We start from the raw sequence: 16,702 nt of genomic DNA on the forward strand, positions 1-16,702 counted from the left end.
TGTATGGTAAAATATTCAGTTTAAATAAATTAAAAAAATATTTTAAAAAAATCATTAAAAGTCACAAAACTAAAAGTACCCCTGTGTCTGTGCACAACTTGATTATACACAGTGTGATTTGACTTTATCAGGTAGGAGATAAAAACGCATTAATGTTGCGCTTCTTTCATTAAAACACTGGAATGATGTAAGCCCGTCCCCCTTGAAGAGTAAACCCGATTATTTGCCCTGCGTAGAGAGAGAGAGAGAGAGAGAGAGAGAGAGAGAGAGAGAGAGAGAGAGAGAGAGAGGCTGAGGCGCGGAGCTCAACATCATCAGTCGCAATAGCGGTTTAATCATTCTTCACCGTGGACGACCGACACCAACCTCAGCATCTTAAACGCTTTATTAGACTCAAGAAAATAAACACGCATTAAGAAAACGACACTTTTCCGGTGGTGCTGGTGATTTTTGGTGGATTTTAAGCGTGAAGCGGTGAAGTCCACCCGGCGGCTCAACACCTTCCGTCACACCGCAGGACAAACTTCAGACGCACCATGAAGTAAGTGACACTGAGCCCGTACCCCGGTGTGTATTTGTTCGTTGATACATTATGTGACATTGTTGGTAAACAATAATTCGATGAGTTTACATCTCCGTTATTTCGCGAGAACACAAGGGAAAGAGTTATCTCCGTTAAGAAAGTTGACCTGACAACACGCTATTTCTGTGACTGCTGACAGAACAATCACTATTAGTGTTTCTTATGTAGAAGGTTATTTAAAGAGAACAAAACAGGCGCGTGCTTTTTGGGGTCTTTTACAGTGCTTTATCAGCTCGCAGAATAAGCCGACACACTTTACAGCGCTCGTGTATGAATTTACAGTTACTGCCGTTGTGAGTAAAGTCAAAGAGCTGGCCGGTGATGTATGGAGGTCCAAGGGTCATAAGCCGATAAATGCTATGTTGAATTAACAGGCGCTCAAGTATGATCAACTTTCATTCGCATCATTGACACTATTCACTATTTTTATATGCAGGTAAATCAAGCGCTACAATCAAAAATTGAATTATATCCATACATCAATAAAACTAAAGAAAAAAAATCACAGCATCATGAAAAGCAACATTAATTCTAGACACGAAATATTCAACTATCAAATCAAGCTAAGAGACTATATCCGTTTATTATAGCCAGAAGTCCATAGTTTTCAGTTTTATGGGAGTAAATAATTGGTTACTTTTCTCAGTAAGCTGAAACTTGAGATTGTATTAGCTTAAAACAAATTTATATACATACAAACTTGTGAGTTTATAGCCTATATAGAGAGAGATTTATTTATATATAAATCTAGAGAGAACAGTGAAGATGAGGATCAGAAATGTACAGTGTCATGCTACCATAATGAATTAAAGTGTTTATCAAGACAAAAATATATATAAAAAAATATATATATGAGGGTATATATATGTGTGTATTTAAATGTGGCAATTGGAATGACATGAATCTGTGTAGGCAACATTTTTATATCAGTTTTTTTTTTTCAGGAGTTATCATAAGAAGTTATAATCTAATTATATTTTGAAGTGACTAATTAAGCTGGTAGTTGCAAAAATAAAATAAAATATGAGTATCTGCATACTTTTACAAGCAAAGGTGAAGACAGATACAGATGTAAATGAAAGAATGAGATTGTTTAATTAACAGGAGAATTACTTTTTGGCACTTTTTTTATGTCTTAACATATTTTTTTCTAGCATTCCTGTACTTAACCGTGAAATAATATTATAGGTTACATGTCATAGATTTTGTTTTAACAGTTTCAGTAGCACTGAAAAAGTTCAAATACAGGTACAATTTCTCTATGCAAAAGGGCGTCATGTATTGTTTTTCTGTCACTCCTACCTCAAGTGCACTCTCTTTCAGACTATACTGTCAGACAGGCAAACACAATCAATGAAGCTCCTGTACGTGTGTGTGTGTGTGTTTGTGTGTATGTACGTATGTGTGAGTGTCTCACCTGTTGCTCTTCTAGGATTTAGTGTTTGCTTAATCTGCCCAAGAGGAAAATGAACACACTCGCATGTGGACTCGTGTGATTACACTCAGAGGGTCCTCTCATAGCCGTGCATATACGCACAGCCACGCACACATAAACACGAGCGGTCCTCCTCAGACCTGTCGTCTCTAGGAAATCACCAGGGATTAGGCTTCTGTCGATTCACAAAACCAACAGTGACAACATGGCCTTACACTTCTCTCAAAGAGGGATCAGCTCTCCACGTGTCGCTCTGATTGGCTGAGGTACTTGAGCCGATTGTCAGGGGCATTTACAGGCACAGTTTGTGTGCCCCTCCGAAGCACAAATTTACACTGGGTTGTACTGTCCAAGGAAAAGGATAGGTGAAATACACTTCTTTTGCTGTCAGTTAAAGAAAGCATGTGCGGTGTAATGAATGATTATTCATCTTCAAGCAAAGGCAGGCGTTATGCAAAAAAATTATGTAGTAATTATTTTCTAGTAATAGTCATTAATCTAAATGTTCTAACCCCCCCCCCCCCCCGCCAAAAAAATGTAATTAAACGTGCTTAAACCAAACATTTGCCACTATCTCCCAGTAAGTTTCATGAGCTCACAGAGAAATAAAAAAGTCTTTATTTTCATTGTAACTCTTCAGAAATAATAATAAAAAGTAATATCAGCCCATTTTATTACACAGCAGTGTGTTAATTTTGAGTCAGTGAAGTCAAACATTTTCTCATTTCGTTTTTTCACATACTCTCTTAGATTCATTTACTAGGCTAAAAATTAGTTTAATAAAGCAAATATGCCAGCTTCAGATAAGTCATTTTTACCCTCAAAGAGGTTATGATGTTTGGCATTAGATGAACTTACCCAGCACACACGAGTCTGTCCTGGTTTTTGCATAATGAATTTAACTTTGCTTCTGTCTCTATTTTGTAATTAGCAGTGACGCTTGGCAACTTTCTTTCTCGCTGTAAAGTGGAAGGTGGTGTATGGAGTAGATTCACCAGAGTGCTGCTCAATCACAGAGGAATAGTCCTGCCTTTGATGTTTAATTATATTGTGAAATATTTCTGCATAAAATTGAATTTTTCAGCTGAGCTTTCTCTGTTCTAAAGATCTGCTGTGGGCTTACGTGGTATGTACCAAACACACAGTAATTATTATGTATGCTGTAGAAGTCTGCCTGTATGTGCCTAGAAATAGTTTGGAGAGTTGTGTATGTGTGATATGAGAAAAAGTATATTTCACTGTGTATTTATACGCGAGCAGATGATAGAAAGCTGGTAGAGGCTGCCACGAGGAGGCTGCGATGACAGACAAGTCAGTGTGCGTGCATACACCGAATTAATGTGCGCAACATATCACGCTGCGGACATGAAAGAAGTGTTGTTCCAAAAAAATCAGATGGGTAAAGTTGACTCCTGTTTCATATAAACTCCTCTTCAGCTTTGGGTGGTCCAGCAGGGGGCCTCTTCTGGTCTTCCTCTCCTTAAACATCCAAGCACTTCCACTTGGTCAGTATCTTAGTGAAATAGAGCATATTTTAAGCTAGATAATGGTTCACAGATTAGTAAAAACTGTTTAGGAAAAGGTTCATCCCTACATTTGAGAGCTCATTTTATCTAGTCATGCATATTTGATGCAATCCAGCATTTGTGTGTTTATGTGTTGTATTGGATGTCGCACTTCTGTTAGAGTTGGCGTTTTAAAATATGCAGTTGAATAACCAGTTCAGAGACTTCACACTTTCAGATTTAATGCAAAATAAATAAATAGATCCGGTCAAGTTTCTAAGTCTTGATGGCACCCACCTTTTCTTTAACCATCTGGATCTGCGTTTGCCGACTTCGTGCTTAAACACTGGAGACGGAGAGTGCACTTCATGATAAAGCACAGTGAGTGCGTATCGCTTCACAGCAGTGGGACCCATGGCACACTGGTGGATGAGGGCCAAAAAAGCTAAGAAAATCTTAAAAAAAAAAAAAATAATAAATAAAAAATGGGAGACGAGTCGAGAGGGTAGGGGAGGGGAAAAAATGCTGAAATATTTTCCAGCAAATGTAATTTATCTTTGTCAGTGGGGCAGCATAGCCCAGTCATTCTGTAAGGTTCTCCGGTGAGAGGGGGGACAGAGGGGCCTCTATGCCCCAGCTTCGCATAACATTCATAACCCCGACGTCTCTGTCGCCGGAGCTGCCCGTAGCACAGTTCCGTGTGGCAAGGCGTGTATTTTTAGCAATTTCTGCACTCACAATGGACTCGGCGATCCTCTTGACACTTTCAAAGTGTCGTGATACAATGATTTTTCACATCATATACTGTTTCATGTGTTATTTTTTTAGCTCGTTCGCTAGTAAACACAGGCCACTTCATCTGACAACTGCCAGACGTGATTCAAATACGTTTGAACATAAAACGATGGAAGGAAATAAGAGTTTCTTTTCATTAGTGTGAGGCTGAGGTGTTTCATTCAGCCAAGCTTGCAAAGACAGCCTCTCAGGCGCTCGCAAGAGCAGCTCTCACGAGCGGTGTCCTGCCAAGCTGCACACGTGTGTCTTTCTGCAGTCATCTGCGCTGTTCTCAACAGCGGCCTGTCAGCAGCGGAGGCTGAAACTTCGAAAAAGCGTGCCGCGCTGGACACTCGAGATTTGAGGAAGAGAAAGAAAAAGAAAAGTCGTGAAAACAGAAGAGGAGATGTGTCTGTGAGCCTGGCATTGTGACACTTAATGCCTTTATGTTTGTGGTGGCGTTTGTACAGGGTCCTTCGGCAGGCTGTCATCCACCGCCAAAACAACCGATCAGACGAGCCAGTTTCAGCCATTGGCTGTCTGATCTGTCTTAAGTCAGTTTTATTCCACTTTAAATGTCCGACGCAATTAATTTCAGACTGTATAGAATAATACATTAGGATTTTATTTGTTATTTCTTACTGTGTTTTATATCAAACAGTGGAAAAAGAAGAATAGATATAGATAAATATAATATTGTTTTGAAAACTGAAAACTCATCTCTTCCATGAGCACTTCATGAGACATATTGCTGACGTCTTAAAAATACTAAATAAATAATAAAATATTAAATAAAATGTATATCTGTTTCTTTTCTTTGTTTCATATCTAACAATGGAAAAAAAATCTGTCTAAATTTTTCTTTTTTCCCTTGTCCACGGTACACTGTTTACTTTGATGTATGACTTTTCTTCCAGTAGTTACTCCGAAGTACAGCCAATGATGTCATTAATTTTATTACAGATGCTCCATCTGGAAAAGAAGAGAATGAAAGAGAGAGAGAGGGGGAGATAGAAAGAGTGAGAGAGAGAGAAGGAAATGTGCAGCACCGACTTGTATGCATAATTAATAAGAGCAGCACTTCATTTGAAACTTCAGGGTTTGCTGGCCAGTGCAGGACGGATGCTTTGTATGGTGAAGTGTGGAGGTGGCGCCTTTCACCTGCAGCTGCTCTGTTACAGCCCCTCTGGAAAAACAAATAACCTTGTGCGTGTGTGTGTGTATGTGTCCGCGCTCAACCCTGACAATGGCGGGAGCTCCTGTGACAAGAGACGTGTCATTAAACTGCTCGCTGGCCCATGGCCCACACTTCTTAAATGTTGCTGTCCCACCAGAAATAGCTCAGCCATGAGATTGACTTTTTTTTTTTTACATGTGTTTGTCTGCCTGTGTGTGCATATGTGTGCCAGGGGCTACGATTGTGAGCCTGCAGTATTGTTCAGGTTAAAATTGGTCACTGTCTTATTTTTGGATCAGAGCGGCTCACGGGTTATAAATAGATGAGGAAAGGAAGGGAGATACCTGCCGAGACTCTGGTGAGCTCTGCTGTCCCCCCTCCACCGAATATTAATGTTGTATTCTCTTAATATCATCCTTTCCTTATACAGAATTCAATATGTGTGGTTTTAACAGGAACTTATTAAATGGAAAATGGTCATATGACTATAAGTTAGGCTTGCGACAGAGCTTGGTTTATGGTCTTCTCGTTTGGCAAAGAGAAGGTAGTGTACAAAGTGAAGAGAGAGAAAATAGTGCGTAGGCATGGAGTGTGATCTAATAGGGCGATGTCCACATCATGGAATATTTTTAGAAGTGAAGTGCTAATTTTATTTCTTCATTACTAACTTGAGCTGTTTATGAACATTAAAGTATTTTCCCACGTCCAGTAGAATACAATGTAATGTAATTAAAAATAAGGATTTGTCAGGAACCTAAAAGAGCCTTTTATGTGAATGGAAACAATTATTTAAAAAATACTTTAAAAACCCAGTCAACCTAACTACACCAGATTGCACCAAGTCAGTTTTAAGCGTTAAATAGATCATTAATGTGTGTAAAAATTAAGATAACATGCATTAAGGTAAATTAATTGTACTGTTTTACTTTTAGTGTGTGTAAAATTCAGTGAATGAAAATTTTGAGGTACTTTGCTAAGCAAATAGTTCAGTTTATTTACTTTGTTTTAAAATGTGTACAGTACCATTCAAAAAGTCAGTAAGATTTATATGAATTACTTTTATTGTGCAATGATGCATTTAACTGATAGTAGAAAGTGACAGTAAATACATTTATAATATTACAAGAGATTTCTGGAGTAATGGCTGCTGAAAATTCACCTTTGCCATCACAGGAATAAATTACATTATAAAATATATTTGAATAGAAAACAGTTATTTAAAATTGCAATAATATTTCACTCTATTACTGTTTTTACTGTATTATAATCAAATTACTGCAGCACTCCTGAGTGTAAGAGACTCCTTCAAAAATCTCAGTTCAAACTTTTGAACGCTACTGTATATTTGATTAAAACAAACCTCAGTGTGAAGAGCTCTGCGCTTAGCACATTAAGACGTCCCTAGCCCTGTTGCTAACTGTTAAAATCGTGAATTAATGATGTGGCATGATTGAATTTGACTCGGCAAACATTCCTGCTTGCTCGCCCTACTTTCCCGCTGGTGTCTCTCTAGAGGGGTTGTGTATTGGACCTCTGGACTCTACGTTAGCACCTGTAGACCGCAGAGAGGCCTGAACATAGGCCTGACACCTTGGGTAGATTAGAACACCTTTAACCGTAGCGTCTGAAGTTACAGCTGTTGAGGGAAAGAGTTTGACAGGGGGATTTTCATAGTGGAAAAGTGGTGTATTACTTGTGTATGCATTTTAAATGACAGAAACTGCCATGATCTCTAAAATAAATGCTTAACCATTTACTGCTGTTGTCTTATTCAACAACATTGGATTGGACCCACTAGAGTAGAGGACACACAATGAACATAATTTCATTATATTGACATGGTTGCTTTTATCCTCAGGTTATTGTTCCCAGGTCAGATTAAAAGCAACATGCTCTGCAGGTCTGTAAACGTAGGAGGTGTAATCTTATTATATTCATCATAATCTTTCGCAAGAAAGAGGAACTGCTCTTGTCAAGCTTCAGCGTTAATAAAGCGGCAGTTAGCTTCTTTCCCTCTCTCCCCGAACGGGCATGTGCAGTTATATTAATGTGTTTATGTCAGTTTAATTGGATAAGCAGGCTGCTCGTAAAGGGTCTACAACTGTTTTCACCAAGGCAAGGCACAAACCTTTTTTTCCACATTCTTCAAAATGCTGCTAGGCAGCCCATCGATGACCCACTTCTGAGACGGTCGAGAAAGCAAGGAAGAGCCAAGCACGATTCGTGGAGAATGTCAGAGAGAGGGCAAAAAAAAAGGTAATTTTGTTAGGAAGTCGATTTGAATTTTTTTCGCTTTCCCTCTCTCTCTCTCTCTCTTACTTATCCTAAACACAGCAGATTTTTTTTTTCTCCAAGCTCCCCTCCAGCGGAATCGGAAAAGAGAGGGACTGGGAATGCTGGTGTGGATTAGCTTCCGATGCTTGGCTAACCCCCTCGGTTAATTACATGTGTAATGAGTTGTTTATTTGGGATAATGCGCAGCAGGAACGTCTGCCTAACGCCGGAGCTGGGAGCAGACCCAGGGAGAGTCAAGGATAGGATAGAAGGATGGAGGAAAGAGGAGACAGGAGAAAGACAGTCCCCACTATCGGCGCCAGAACGTGGAAAGGGAGGCTCGGCAGAGGAGGGGTCGGCATTCTCATCCCATCTCAGGGTCAAACGGCCATAGGACTTTTCTCAGGGGTGGGGGGAATTGAAATCTGCAAAAAAACATACAATGCAGAAAAAGAAAAAACAACGTACGAAGGGGGAAAAGGGCCGATGTGTGCCCAGCAGTGCAGAAGGGAGTGGAAAAGTCCATGGGTGCAAACGCAAAGGAGGGAGGGAGAGACGAGTTGTGCTATCATAAGCCGAGGGGGACAGCTGGGGTTATGTGAACACTGCAGCTGGATCGGGAGCCGAGGGAGATCGCCGGGCCGATCCCTGTGCTGACGAGTGGCTGGAGCCTTGAGAAAAAGCTTCCCTCCCTTCACAACCTTCTGCAGGCTGCACTTTCCCAAACCCCCCTTCTAAAAACGAGATGGTGTAGATAAGCCTCTGGAAAACACACACACACAGAGACCTGATTTACACAACACCGGCTGTAAGCACTTGCTTTCCCTTGTTTTCTTTTCCGCTCTTATCGACTCGAACCGAGAAACGGTCATTATTTAGCTAGAGTGAGCGATTACCATCAGAATAACAGCAATTAGAAGGGTGATTATTTTTTATATAAATGCCTGAAAAAACAACACGATATGTATCTCGCAATTTTTTATTCTTCCTCTGAGCAGAGATTTTTCTTCTTTTTTTTTCTTTTTTTTTATTTGACTAGCATATTTTTTCTCCTTCATTGAGATGACTGAAAAGTGTGAAGCAGAAAAGTGAAGCCGTTTAATCCGGCATCGGAAAACTTTCGCTGTCACTGTTTTCTGATCACATATAAAAAAACAGGCCCGTCACAGCTGCAAGACACAAGAAACACGCGGTAAAGGAAGCTATGCAAATGCGTGCAACCCTGACACGCTACTGAACAACAAGGTAAAGCCTGAGAAAATAAATAAATAAATAGTGAAATACACGCGCACACATCACACGCTACACATGGATACTCCTGTATGGAGGATTTGAAAGAAGAATGGAAAAAAAAGGTACAAGTTGTGGAACATTTTTTTGCACACAGGGGAGAGACTGAGATTAATTGCAGTGATGCATGGCAGGACATCTTGAATGTCACTATGAAGCTGAAACACGAGAAAAAGGAAATAATTACCCTTAAAAGGAAACTTAGCATATATATGTATATAAGATGGAAAAAAGGAAACTTAGCATATATATTAAGACTAAAATAAATATCTTAGCTATAAATAGCTGACAGGACAAAGTGGAAGGAGTTTGGTACTGCGTAATCCAGAGGCTAGTTACAAAGGCAGTCAAGTCAGCATGTGTGTGCGTACTACCAGTAAAACTCACGTAAATCTAATATTTACGCTCGCTTTTCTTTCCGTTCTTTCTTCCTCCTCAAGAGTTAACCAGCAGCGCTTTATCTGATCACACTAGCTCCGTACTCTAAACCTCCCGTCCATGTTTGAGGTTTTGTTTGAAAGTCCGGGCTGTTTTGATTCACCACAGCTGCGCTGACTCTTTAATCAAATGCTATCTTTTCACTGCTTTGCCCCATCTACCCTTCTCTCTCCCCCTCCCCTTCCTCATCCCTTAACACATCTTAATTGGTTGCTCTCTGTGACAAATTACGAGCGCGTGCTTTGATGAGGTCGGGGCGAGCCGGTACTGGAGTAACTTGTGCCAGCCCCTGGTGGTTCCTCTTACCACTACAAACGGGGGGTGGGGGGTATGCATCGGCATGCTGAGACCGTAATGAGAGACTGGGCCCGGGGCTGCCTCGTCCCCCTGCTCCAAGCTGAGAGGACAAGAAAGGGGGGTTGCAGGTGTCTTACCAGAAGAGATCAGAATTTTTTTTAAATTATGATATATTTAATTATATATTGTGTGTATATTTTCATATGTATTTCATATATATATATATATATATATATATATATATAAAATATTTATTTAGTAAATATAATATTTAAATGTGACTAAATGTAAAACTAGGCCTGGGGCTATCTTTTCCTCAAGGTCCAAGCTGACAAAGGGTGGTTAGAAGTCTTTAAATATATATTTTATTGTGTATATGTATATGTACACAATTTGCACAGTAAAACCTCTGTTTTTACAGTAAAAAAATGTTCTAAAATTAACTTTCTTTAGAGCACCGTTGCTTCAGTCATACACATTCAGATGGGAGTCCTATGACGTTGAGTCGTTTCTTTTTAAGCATCCCGCCATGAGCATTGAATTTTTCTAGATGACATGTCAAGTTAAAAATAGCTCAGATTTTAAAAACGTCTCTCCAAAACCCCAGTGTGCATCAAGCTGTTTTTGAACACATCTTATGTAAAGGCCCCTTAAGAAATCTGTTTAATGGAGGCTCGGTGCACCCAAAACCAGCCTAATTATACAAGCTTCCTTAAGTCGACTAGTCCTTCATGCAACTCTCCAACTAGTCGATTTACTAGACATCCCTAGCCCTGCATAAAAGGAAGTGAGGCCTAGAAATGGAAGCAGTGATTCAATAAGGAACCGTTAGAGAGGAGGAAAGAGAGATAGGCGTCACCCAGTCAATTTGCCACTCATGTTTAGACAAACGCTAACTGCAACAATCACAGTTTAATGATCCGCAATGTCAACAGTGCAGAAATGCTTCCAACAATCAAGCAGATTGACTTGCGGTTTAACCGAACTGTGACATCACTTGAAAATCAAGGTGGGGGGAGGACAGAATGATGGCATAACATTTTGCAGCAGGAGATTTGAGATAGTGTCTGGACTCACGTAATCTTCATCTCCTCTTCCTCGCTCTCTTCCTCCCGATCTGGGTTACTTGGTTTCCTTGCAGAGCTTTGGGACCGATGAGAGAGAGAGAAATGGGGGGGGGGGGGGGGGGAGTCAGGTCAACGTTTTGAAGGACATCCTTGCTGAATGGGTTTCAACTTCAAATGATGTTCTCTCTGACAGATCTAAATGTATTTTTTGATCAGTTTAGATGTCTTCAGGTCACCTCAAGGGGGGTCAGAAATGACATGTGTGATGTTAGGGCAGCTATCAATTCATTTCTCTGGTCAGTGTAGGCACAGTGAACAGTCATTTGGACATGTTGCTTTGAGAACCGCAGGGGCAAGGTTTCAAAATGACAGAGTCATGTCATTTGCTTACAGAGCAGGTCACAGATCAGTCAGAATAGTGTATTTGCATTGCTAAGTTTCCAACCATGCCGGAGACACAGAGATTCCTACATATTGCAAAATACTAAATTTAACCTGATGAGGGCTGGAGAGCAACCAAATTCAAATTGTTTAAATTTAAATGATTTAGTATAGTTTTATTTAATTTGTTTCCTCGTGGGTCCAGGAAGGCAGCGTCGAGGAACTCCCGCGCCGCGAAAGACGCGGCACTTCCGGGGGACTCAACGGCCATCAGCCGTCAGACGGGTGCGGAATTAAGACTAATTAATAAATATTACTAAATTATTAGTAATATTACTAAATATTCAGTAAAATACTAATTTTGATGTAGCTACAGTCTTTGAGATTGAAGAGATTCTTATAATACTGGAAATTAGAGTTATATAGAGAGAGCTCATTTTATAGAGAGATCAACAGATAACTTAAAGTTTAGAAAATGGTGACAGTGATTTGAAACTAGATTCAAACCAAATAATGCTGGTCTTTGGGGAAGTCATAGAGGCAGGTGTGCTATATTAATGCTTATGTAGAACCATTGAAGTAATTAGCTGTTGATTCCTGAAGAGATAGAAGGAAGGTATTCCAGCAGAGTCCTAAAAAAACACCTTGTTTAACATAAATACACAAGAAGATGACACTTGAGGTGACACATTTGATGATATAACAATCTTATTCTGACCTTTAACCTTTTTTTGCTTGCTTTTGAGTACAGTGAAAATGAAACAAACATCTGCTCGCTGACTCTTACACCATCATTACTGAAACATCATAAAAAAAACATTCATGCAATCACTGCAAAGGTTGCTCAACTTCCCTTTTCCACCTTACCCCCTTTCAACCAGCATCTTGTCAAGCCACTGCAAGAAGGAACCATAAAAAAATCCCATAAACAATCTTTAAATCACTGCAGTGAGATTCTGTACATGAATAAAAAAAAATCCAAAGAAAAGAAAGAGAGGGCGCAATGATAAAGTGACAAAGGAAATATCTTGGCCCTCGCTCTTGCCTGGTGAGCCACGTTAGCCTCTAGGCTTAATTGAAGCCAGGAGGGAGCGTTTAATAATTGCTGTCAGAAGATCAAATTTAATTCTCTTTTCACAGGACCGCTGTAGGGTAGAGTGAAACAAATTGTCATCGTAGATTTCCAAATGAACAAAGCTTTTAATTAGTCTGATTAGAATGCCGTGGTACAGAGGGAGAAGAGGGGACAAAAAAGTGTGCAATGAAATAATCAGAGGATCATCCGAGCATTCTGGTTTTAGCATAAACATGCCTGATCATACACAGTTCAGCTTTGAACGAAAATGACGTTGCTTTCTATAAATGATGTGACTCTACATTTTCAGAATTGTAAAAGTAATTTCAGTTGAACTTGAGCTAACCAACTATTAAAAATTATAGCTTTATGCTGTGTAAGCCACCATAATTGGCATCTACTTTAGTCACTATAGTTACAGATGTATTGACAATTAAAAGGGGTTTGACCATAGTTATTAATTCCTACATTATTCAATCCACTTCTGAAAGATGATGTATGAACAGAACAAAATGAAACCTGTTAGTACGTAGAACATTAGAACGTAGTCATAGTCAACATAGTCATAGTCATTGTTAATTAAATTAAATGTCTGTCATGCACACAAGTCTGTTTCTCTTTCTGTTTTTTTTGTTTTTTTGACATGCTAACGTAGTTGGACGTTATTTCAGTTCTCCTTTCTGCCCTTAACTCTGTTCCAAAGAACAAGAACTCACCCAGAAGTCTGAGATTCTTTGAGGTAATGTCTTCAGCATAATGACCGATGAAACCACCCAAATCAACCCACGCAATCTCCATTCCGTGTCCACCGCACGACCATCGCCCTGTTGACAAGACCAAGCCGCTGTTATAGCTGTAATTTTTCCCTTATATCTTTACTAACAGCTGGCCAGCCAGAAAAGGACAGTGATCAGTCATTACACCATTCACTCAGTATATGTCTGTCAGCTGAGCAGCTGGCTTCAGCGCGCCTCTTTCAGTTATAGTTGACACAGTATGTTGTGCCATGCTTTCCTTGGGCCAGTAACCAAACGCTAATTGAAAGACAGCTCTCACCTTCACCGGTTCTGGCTTTAGCAGGCCACACTTCTCTGTTTACTGACTTCATGAAGGATGCAACTGCTGTTCACACCCTTTCATTCTATTTTCCACTGTTGCGCTAGGTCAGGTGCCACCATATGAAAGACCAAATAAATTGCCTTTTTTATCAGACCTTGCACCAAATATCCATACTTCCCTGTTACAAAGTATTCAGAAAGCAGTTTATTGAATTATTTGGAGACAAACGCATATTATTCATGACACAAAAGTAAAATTATATGCAGGTAACATACTATATCAACTGAGATTCTGAAATTTGCAACAAGTGGGCACCAATGGCGATGGTAGTGATGTGAGATGAAGAGTCATCAAATTAGAATTGTTTTCATTATATATAAATTAATTTATTTTATTTATAATTTCATTTCATTTAAAAAAATGACAGAAACTTGTGAGCTGGCTGTAATAAGTTAGCTGTAGCTGTAGTTTGCTGTAGTAACATTTTGGATGCATGACATACATCCATGCATATACAGAATGCATTTCAGTGGTTCAAAATGCTTCATTAATTAAAAATTCAGTAATTACTATTATATTAAATATCCATATGTTAATTTGGACGTAGCCAAAGTCTTTGTCTTTGAGATTGTGAGATACTTGTATTAAACTGAAATTGATAACTATATTATAAATATATAACTTTTGAAAACAAATGACTTAGTTAAAATTGTTACTGTGATTTGAAACTGGATTCAAACCAAATAGTGCTGCTTGCAGTGTAAACGCACATACCTGACAAGAGCATGTCGTATTTTAGTTGTACATGATTCTGTGCCAAGATTCTTAGTTGTTTTGACAAAGAGAGGTGAACTTTGGGAAGTCAGAGGGGCAGGCGTGTTATTTTAAGGTACTTGTAGAACTATTTAAGTAATTAGCTGTTGAATCCTGTTGAGACAGAGGGAAGGTATTTCAGTCCTGAAAGAGGGCCCTGTATCACATAAATAAATCCCTCCACCCAATGCCCTAGCAAAGCACCTGAAAAGAGTTATTCACTAATCGCTGCAAAAACAGAACAAGAGTTCATCTATAATTTTACACTTTTGGTAAAACCTCACATTTATAAAACGTCTCTCTTCATCTGTGCCCTTTTTCCATCTGGGTTGAAATGAGTTTATGAAGAAACAAATGACTTGAATGATTTAGAAAATAAGATGGGCTGTGAAATCAGTTTTACTATCTCAGAATGAGGTTGGTTTGTGTGATGAAATCTAATAATGAGTGTGCTGTGAGTGTGTTGGTAAAGCCTTGTCATTAAAGTTTTGGCCTTCAGTGCTTAACAAGTAAAAACCACAAGACCTTTTTGTCAGGGCTTGCATCAGTCAAGGCCGTTTGTTTACAGTCAGCTGTGGCTCAAGCCCTCAACTCTTTCTCTCTATTCTTCTCTTCTTTTCTGGCCTGGAGAAGGAAGTGCAGGAGTTTTTGTTCCCATTTTGTGTACGCTGGAACAGTTTAGGAAAGGAAGCACCTTTACACCTTTGATTGTCTGTGGCTTCTAATGTCATATCCTTCCAGCATTCAGTGTGTGCGTGTATGTTTCCTGTCTCTATCCAGTCATACAGTGGGGGGATGACCATGGAGGAACCCAGATAGACACTGATGCTCTCTTACTGTAATGAGACTGTGTGTCTTACAGTAGCTTTTAATGTGTTTTGACTGCATTCAAAATACAGTCGGTGGAAATTAGAGGGAATTCAAATTAAATGTGTTGTGCAACTGCTTTTCTGCACTAAACGTCCAAATATTATGGCTAACTGTAAACTGGTTAAGCAATATGCCATATGATTTGCATCATATAAGGACTCAACATAAGATTTTGTAGTATTTATGCATAGGAGAATAGTTTTTTTAATTTATGTTTTTATATTTACTAGAAATAATTCTCATACAGTTTAACAATCCTTTTAAATGTTTTCTTTTTGTCATAAAAAATATATTATTTATTTTATTTATATATTATTATTTTTCTTAGCAAAAAATAGATTTGTTTATTTATGATGCATCAAATCTTAAATTTTCTTTGGTTAGCGGGCAGTCATTACTGTTGAGACTTATAGTGGCTGCGCAGTAAAGTCTGTACCATTTATTCAAATTTTAAAATCCACATGCGAAGTAAAAATGCATTCTGTATGCCAAACTTTACCAGCACTCATTATGATCTGCATTACCGGGGTCCCTCCCACACTGATCTCAGGATCAGGTCACCCATCCTGTGTCTTTTTCACAGCCGAGATTTATGGGCACTCATCAGCTTTGTCCCTCAGGCAGACGCTGCCACACTTAAGAAGCACTGCCCATAATGACTTTATACAGACAATAGGCTGTTAACTCTCTCGCTATGGGCTCCCTGCCCCTCGTCAAGCACAAACCAAACAGCCACACCTCCATGAATATGTGTGTTAAAGAAGAAAAAAAAAACTTGAGTGTAAATAACAGTATTTATTTAGTTTCGAGGATTACAACATGAAAAGTTCTTAGGATCAAGATGTGGAAAAAAATCTCAAGGATCAAAAGTGTGTCTTTGTATTGGAATTGTTCGGTAGACATTAAAAATTGTTTTTTGGCCTCTTCAAGGAAATGGGAGTTTATTTTAAAAGAGTGAGGGTTTATTTAATGTATCATGCACCTCCTTAAAGGTTTACTTTCTGCCCCGTAATATGTTATTTCAAATCTTCGCAACCACGTTTCCCCACAAGGATAGAGGATACTGCCCTTTTTTCAAACACACGCTAGTACCAAATGTCTTGCAGATGTGCTGCGAAGAAAAGAAAAGGGGGAAAGTCGAAGCCAGAGAGTTTACGAAGGGTGGCAACATTGTGCTGAGGTTAATTTCTCAAAAGATCAGCTCCTGTCTGATTGTAATAATAACGTACAGATGACTTTAATGTGCTGGGAGTCAAGCACCGCTGCACTGTTCCACACAGATTGCGCCAGATCTTAATAATATTGAAACCTGCCAGAGTTGTGTATCTCATCAAAACAAGTGTTTCATTATCAGATATACTCTTTGTACTTTCTTACAAATATAATTCATGGTATTTGCATCTTAATAATTTTTCATTCTCAACACGAGACCCCTTAGAGAAATAAAAAAATTGCTTTGTTTCTTTTTTTCCTCTAACAAAATTATATCGCTGAGCACGAAGAAGTCGTATTCACTTTATTAGGACTTTGACAATACAATCGCGTGCAAAATATATATTTTTTTTTTCCGGTGGAACACTAGGGACTGAGCCGACCCAGAATTGTGCCTGTTTATGAACGTACTCATTGCCCTCATAGTTCCATTTCTTAAATGCAGAGAGAGA

General features: G+C 39.1%; 1 protein-coding gene across 7 annotated transcripts in view; it reads left to right on the forward strand.

Annotated features, from left to right (window-relative positions):
* The first annotated feature begins 259 nt into the window (after window positions 1-259).
* The window catches only part of LOC306870228 (myocyte-specific enhancer factor 2C-like), a 61,142-nt gene continuing 44,699 nt past the window's right edge, over window positions 260-16,702 (forward strand). For 4 of the 7 annotated variants that reach the window (XM_079417369.1, XM_079417370.1, XM_079417371.1 and 1 more), the window contains exon 1: window positions 260-541. The gene's annotated coding sequence lies outside the window, so the exon portion shown is untranslated. The remainder of the gene's footprint in view (window positions 542-16,702) is intronic. The other 3 variants (XM_079417372.1, XM_079417374.1, XM_079417375.1) reach the window with 1 other exon arrangement.

The sequence above is a fragment of the Barbus barbus genome (assembly GCF_936440315.1).
Source record: "Barbus barbus genome assembly, chromosome: 5".
Taxonomy (NCBI): Eukaryota; Metazoa; Chordata; class Actinopteri; order Cypriniformes; family Cyprinidae; genus Barbus; species Barbus barbus.